The sequence below is a fragment of the Hyaena hyaena genome, unplaced genomic scaffold (assembly GCF_003009895.1).
Source record: "Hyaena hyaena isolate Hyena2069 unplaced genomic scaffold, ASM300989v1 scaffold_208, whole genome shotgun sequence".
Classification (NCBI taxonomy): Eukaryota; Metazoa; Chordata; class Mammalia; order Carnivora; family Hyaenidae; genus Hyaena; species Hyaena hyaena.
Window position 1 is genome coordinate 754,254 of NW_024080839.1, and position 7,135 is coordinate 761,388.

A 7,135-nucleotide genomic window follows, 5' to 3' on the forward strand; every position below is an offset into this window, starting at 1 on the left:
CCTAGAACAAATTGTTCAGTGGAAATTATGCTCTGCGCATATCTGAAGAATGAATGAATTGTAAGCTCTCTTCCATTCAAATGAGGAGTTGGAATTCAAGCGAAAAGTATCTTCTGATAGGCATGTCCCCCAAAAGAGATGAAAAAGACAAGGTGAGGCTGCTTGGTGATTGTGTGAAATCTTTTCCTGTTCTCTTAGTCATGAATTTAAATTCACACTGCCAGATCAATATAGTAAATAGTGGGACCTTTTTTAAATCTTGCTTTATTTTTTGTTTTAATGTTTATTTTATTTTTGAGAGGGAGAGAGAGAGAGAGAGCGTGCCCCTATATTGCTTTATAGAGGAGTCAGCATGGTTTAATGGAAACCTGCTAAACCTCAGGTCAAAAGACTTGAGTTCTGACACTGGTATTGCTTTGACTGTATTGGCCTTTCAGAAAAGTATCAGTTTTCATTGTCTACACTGCCAACTGCCGGGAGAATAATACAAAGCTGATCATGTTATTTCCCAACATGAAATTCTTCATGGGCACCCATCACCTACAGGCAGATTCTGAACCCACCTCTGTCTAGTAAAGTCCTTCATTATTTGACTCCAACTTACCTAAGCAGCTTAACTTATATCGTTTTCCCCTCTATCCATGTCAAGCAATAATGAATGATATGTAATGTCCTCAAGATATACCACACTCATTCAGGTTTTCTCTGTGTGAACACCCTTCTTCCTTTTTTTTTTTTTAATTTGCCTAACTTCTACTCAACATGCCTTAAATGCCACTACTCTGACTTTCTTCTTGGAACTCTTCTGTGTCCACTGACCCTTGTGTATACTACCATAATGACAATTGTATTATGATTCGTAATTTGCATGCCTGCCATCCCATTAGACTCTTCACCACCATAAAAATGATGTATTTTATCATATAAATTCAAACAAAGTATAGAAAGTAAGGGGCGGCTGGGTGGCTCAGTCAGTTAAGCTTCTGCCTCTTGATTTTGGCTCAGGTCATGATCTCATGGTTCATGAGATCAAGCCCTGCATTGGGCTCTGTACTAACAGTGTGGACTCTGCTTGGGATTCTGTCTTTCCCTCTCTCTCTGTCCCTCCCCTGCTCACGTTTGCTCTCTCTCTCCCTCTCTCTCTCTTAAAATAAATACACATTTTTAAAAAGAAGGTAAAATGCCCCCTCAAAACCTACTCCCCAAGATAGTTCTTGTTAACACAAGAGCAGGAACTGTAAGTTTCCTATGAATTGTCAGAACATAGCAGTGCCAGGCACATAAGGGGCCTCAATAAATAGAGCGAAATGAATGAATCTATAAAACGAAGATGGCATAACTGGCTGTACCAGCCAACAGTGTGTCATGCTGATGGAATCACGCAGGATAATGAATATGAAAGTTCTTTGAACACTGGAAAGTATAACAAGAGTATAAAACTGTGTGAAAAGTCACTAAAGCCTCTGGACTTCATTTTATCTGGCTCCTTGGTTTCAATGATGACATGATACTGATGATGAAAAATAATAACAATAACACTGTGCAATGTTCATGTCTGAAGCGCTGTCCTAAGTGCTTTACCTATAGTAACTCATTTAATTCTTATAAGAGCCGAAAAGGTAAAGACTATTAATTTCCCCATTTTTCCAGATGAGGAAGCAAAGGTACAGAAGCGTATGCAACTTGCCCTCCCAAACTACAGAGGTAAAGAGTAATATAGTCAGGATTTAACCCAGGGAATCTGGCATCTGGACCCACACTCTTTTTTTTTTCTTTTTTTTTTTTTTTAATGTTTTATTTATTTCTAGGAGAGAGAGAGACAGCGTGAGCAGGGTAGGGTCAGAGAGAGAGGGAGTCACAGACTGAAACAGGCTCCAGGCTCTGAGCTGGCAGTCAGCACAGAGCCCGACGCGGGGCCCGAACCCAGGAACCGCGAGATCATGACCTAAGCAAAAGTCGGACGCTTAACCGACTAAGCCACCCAGGCGCCCCTGGACCCACATTCTTAACCACATCACCTGGTGCCTCCTATAAATAGCCCTGAGGTCGTAACAGGAGCCAGTTACTTCCCCTTCTCCCTCCTCCTCCTCCTCCTCCTCCTCCTTCTCCACCTCTTCTTCTTCTTCAATTCAAAATTTGTTTTTTTTGAAGTACCAGATACAGGGCAGCATATGTAAAACATTTAACATTTTTTAAATTGTTATCATGAACAAGACAACACCTTATTTCTCAAAATGTATATATAGTTTTTCTGTCACCATGAGTAGATCTCCTTGACTTTGTCTTCCCTACAGTGCTCATTCGTGGCATTCTATCCCAGTCCTACTACACTATGCCACATTGTTCATATTGTTCTTCATGGTACAGGAACACATCTTAAGAACCGTGATCTTTTCTACTGCTTTACCAATAGTGTACCCTGAACCGTACTTAAAGTAGTTTGCATGGCAGCTATCATTCTGTGGGCCAAATACTGAAACTACTAGTAACATACATGACTTACTTCCATAAGCAGATACCTGAGCCACCAAAATGCCAGCAAGGATGAGAAGTAGTGCAGAATATTCATCTTCAGACATGCGTAGAGCTAGGCTGCAGCCGACTTCACCGAGCTTATAATGTTTCTTGATCCAGTTTTAGAGTCATGAGAAACTTTCCCTCTGTCAACCTCTGTTTCCTCATATGTAAAATGGGTATATTGACGGCTCCTCTTTGACTAAGCTGTTTGTGAGGATTATCTCCAGGTCTGCGTCAGGTAGCCCAAGCCAGGAGGGTGATCAAACCTGGAGCCCCGAGCCAGTGCCTGAGCACATTTCAACGGATGCATCCGTAAAGGAAAACAAAAAGACCACATGGGTCAGAGAACAGTCATCCCAACATAGGCAGAGCTCAGCGTCTATTGATGAGTGTAGTTGCTGGCAGATGGATATTGAGAACCAGCACTCAGACCTTTTCAATCCAAGACTCTGGCCAAGGAAGCAGGTTGTTGTGAAGAGAAAGAGCATTCACAGGATGGGGCCCCCACTTCTTATTAATTTGGTTCTTTGGCTTTGGTCAATACCAATGGCAGTAAGCTGATGGCTACATGTACCCGATAGAACAGACAGAAATGGAAATGAAAATCCGCAGTGTGTCACGCATGTAACAGCAGAGGGACAATGTGTTAAGTACTGTGGAAGGAAGGAGAAAACCACACTGGCAGGTGCTTACAGATAGTGCATGCATGTGGGACAGCCTTCAAGGCTGGTGGAACACTCAGTCTAACTTCAAAAGGCATTGCCAGGCAGAGTGCTGCAGCTCTATCCAGCCAGGAGGCAGTACCCTGACGCCAGGCTCCTGAAGGTCTCCAGGGAAAGGAGCGCTTGGTTAAATGTTCTTTTTAACGTTTGTTTATTTTTGAGACAGAGAGAGACAGAGCACAGCTGGAGAGGGGCAGACACGGAATCTGAAACAGGGTCCAGGCTCTGAGCTGTCAGCACAGAGCCCAACACGGGGCTCAAACCCACGGACCGCGAGATCATGACCTTAACCGACCGAGCGAGCCACCCAGGTGCCCCAAGGAGCGCTTGGTTAAACCCCCTGTTTGGACCTCATTCAACTCCGGGGCCAAGCTACATTATTTGTAAAGCCCCTAAGGATATATGGAGCTTTTATTCTGTCCTAGAGAAGAGAAATGAAGGCACAGATGGCAACTTCATACATACAGTCTACTTTAATCAACAAGGAAACTTACTGGAACCAAAAAACAAAAAACAAAAACAAAAACAAAAAAACCCAAACAAAAAACCAGACTCAAGTTAAATTAATGCAGCATTGCCCCTAGGCTAGGTACTAAAGACAGAAGGTAGAAAACTGACAAATGTGCTGTTAACTAGAAATGAATAGCTAAAAGCTAACCACAAGTTTTTCCAAGGCAGTCTTGCAAATGTCAGAGAAAAGAAAGAGCCTTTAGAGGCGAGAGCTCCTCTCAACGCTGGGGCTTGAAGCGGCACCGAGGACCCCTTCTTTAGAATAATAACATTTTCAACGTTGGCCACACCTAGTGATACTGAGTCTAGAAAGCAGCTCGGGGAAACATTGTCCTCAGAATTAAAACAGTGAGAAATCAAGACATAATAGATGCAATGAGCCATCTGCAGAGGTAAGTCACCCTAAGAAACGTTCTGTGAATGTGTTTGCACAGAAACTTGGGAAGGACCGGAGTCCAATGCTCAGGACGAAAATTAAGCACGGATCTTATGCCTCTGCGCTTTTGCACATGTTGTTCCTTCTGACCATTTTATCTTCTGTTGCTCTTTTCTCCCTTTCTCCAGCCTATCGGGTAAACTATTTTTCCTTCAAAATACATTCCAGGCGTTTCCTCCTCCTTCCTAGTTTGCACTCTGTACGTATTTTTTATTATTGTTTTAAAACTCCGTCTCCCTTAGCACATTGCAGGCTGTTTGAGGACAGAGACCAAACCTCTCTCTCCAGCATCGCCCACTATAGTGCCCGGCCCAACAGATATGTATCTCAGCTGATGGGTTGGGTGGGCCGGGAGAGGGGAGGGTGGATATGTCTCCTCTGAGAGTGGTGCATCAGGAACTTTGGGGTGCGTCAGCATCTTTCTTCTAAGTTTATTTATTTTGAGAGAGAGGAAGAGAAGAGAGAGGGAGCATGGGGCGGGGGGGGGGGGGGGGTCGAGCAGCAAAGAGAGAGGGAGAAATTCGGAGACTTCCGAGCAGGCTCTGTGCTACAGCAATGTGGGACTTGAACCTACAAACCATGAGATCATGAGCTGAGCTGAGATCAAGAGTCAGATGCTTAACCAACTAAGCCATCCAGGTGGCCCCAGGATTTTTTTTTAATCTTTATTTATTTACTTTGAGAGAGAGAGAGAACAGGGAAGGGGCAGAGAGAGAGCGAGGAAGAGACAGAATCCCAAGCAGCCTCCAAGCTCAGCGCAGAGGTGATGCAGGGCTCTATCTCATGAATTGTGAGATCATGACCTGAGCCAGCATCAAGAGTCCAATGCTTAACTGACTACGTCACCCAGGCACCACCCCTCTTTTCTTTTCTCCTCTGTGGCATCTCCTTGTGTGTATCAGGATGTGGTGGTTTGCCAGATTGGCATATTGAATATTGTCATAGACTTAGGGGCACTTTCAGAATCTATGTGAACCATGAAATTCATGTGCTGATTGAAAGAGAACTCTAGGGGCACGTGGCTGGCTCAGTGGGTGGAGTGAGTGGCTCTTGATCTCGGGGTTGCAAGTTCCAGCCCCCCGTTGGGTATGGAGATTACTTAGAAACAAAATCTTGAAAAGATTAAAGAAAGAAAGAGAACTCTAGCTGTTTGGTTTTTTTAATGAGGAAGAGAGGTTTAGTGGGGAGACAAATGTGTAAATAAAAATATCCAAGTTGCTATAAAAGTACACACAAGATTATGAGCTAGTATAGAGCAAAAGAAGGATCAGAAAAAGTTTCACAGAGGAGGAAATGATAGATCTAGGTCATAAGGACAAATGAGAGGGAAATAAACCTTACCGAAGTGTGGAAATAGCATAACGTTATAAATACCGCTTTGTGCTTCCTCTACTCCCAGACACTGTTCGCAGAGCTTTTACATGGATCAGCTCGTGTAATATTGCCAACAACCGTAAGTTTCTACAATGCTATCAATTAGAGTCCACTGCTTAAAATAGTGGGTTTTTTTTTTTTAAATATTTTTATTTATTTCTAGGAGAGAGAGACAGACAGAGTGAGCAGAGGAGGGTCAGAGAGAGGGAGACACAGACTCCGAAGTAGGCTCCAGGCTCCGAGCCGGCAGCCAGCACAGAGCCCGACGCGGGGCTCGAACCCACGAACCGCGAGATCATGACCCAAACGAAAGTCGGACGCTCAACCGACTAAGCCACCCAGGCGCCCCTAAAATAATGGTTTTTGAGGTGCCTGGGTGGCTTAGTCCATTAAGCATCTACTTTTGATCCCAGCTCACATCATGTATCTCACAGTTTGTAAGATCGAGTGCTACGTAGGGGTCCGAGCTGACAGCACAGAACCTGCTTGGGATTCTCTCTCCCTCTCTCTGCCCTTTCCCATCAATCTCTCTCTCTCTCTCTCTCTCTCTCTCAAAATAAATAAATAAGCTTTAAAAATAAAATAAAGGGGCTCCTGGGTGGCTCAGTCGGTTAGGCATCCGACTTCGACTCAGGTCATGATCTCAGGTTCGTGGGTTCAAGCCCCGCGTCAGGCTCTGTGCTGACAGCTTAGAGCCTGGAGCCTGTTTCAGATTCTGTATCTCCCTCTCTCTCTGACCCTCGCCTGCTCACACTGTCTCTCTCAGAAATAAATAAAACATTAAAAAAATAAAATAAAATAAAAATAAAATAACAGTGGCTTAAACAATAGAGCAGTTTCTTTCTTTCTCTACAAAACCTCAGGGTCCCAGACTCCTTTTAGCCAAGTAGTTGAAAAGCGAGTGATGGCCTTTCTCCTTCCTCATAGGCCAAGATGTGGTCTAGAACTCTAGCATCACATCCACAGACAGCAGGAGAGGGGGCACAGGGAACTCAACAACTGTCATTTTATGCAGATTCTTAGAAGTTTCCACATACATCTCATTACCCCAACATAGTCTTATAGCCACTAAGTTGTAAAATACTCTGACAAATAGTCCTTATTCTAGATATTACATCGCCACCTGTGACTTGGAGTTTGATAACCATGGAAAGCGAGAACAAATGACGGGAGGCAGGGTTTCTGCACATCCTCTTATCTCCATTTGTTGTGTTTTTTGTGTTTCTTGTGTTTTTTCATTTGTTTTGGTTTGGTTCTTAGGCTTATGCATAAAGTGTAAGGTGGGAAGAATGATGGAGGAGGATGGGGCTACAAAGTTAGATGATTTTTAATTCTGACACTTTACACGATCAAAAAGAGAACGGAGAGTGAAATGCACACACCCCAGACAGTGCTAAAGTGCAAGGGGCATAAAGTGTGAGTAATCTGAAAACTAGATAATTGAGTGTGTGTGTGGATCTGAGAGATGGATTAGTAAATTGGGTCAGTAATTGAACAGTAAAGTGATTCAGTATGACGTTGCGGACTGCAGTGGCAGAAGAATATATAAATTTGCCAAACGGACAACAAATATCAT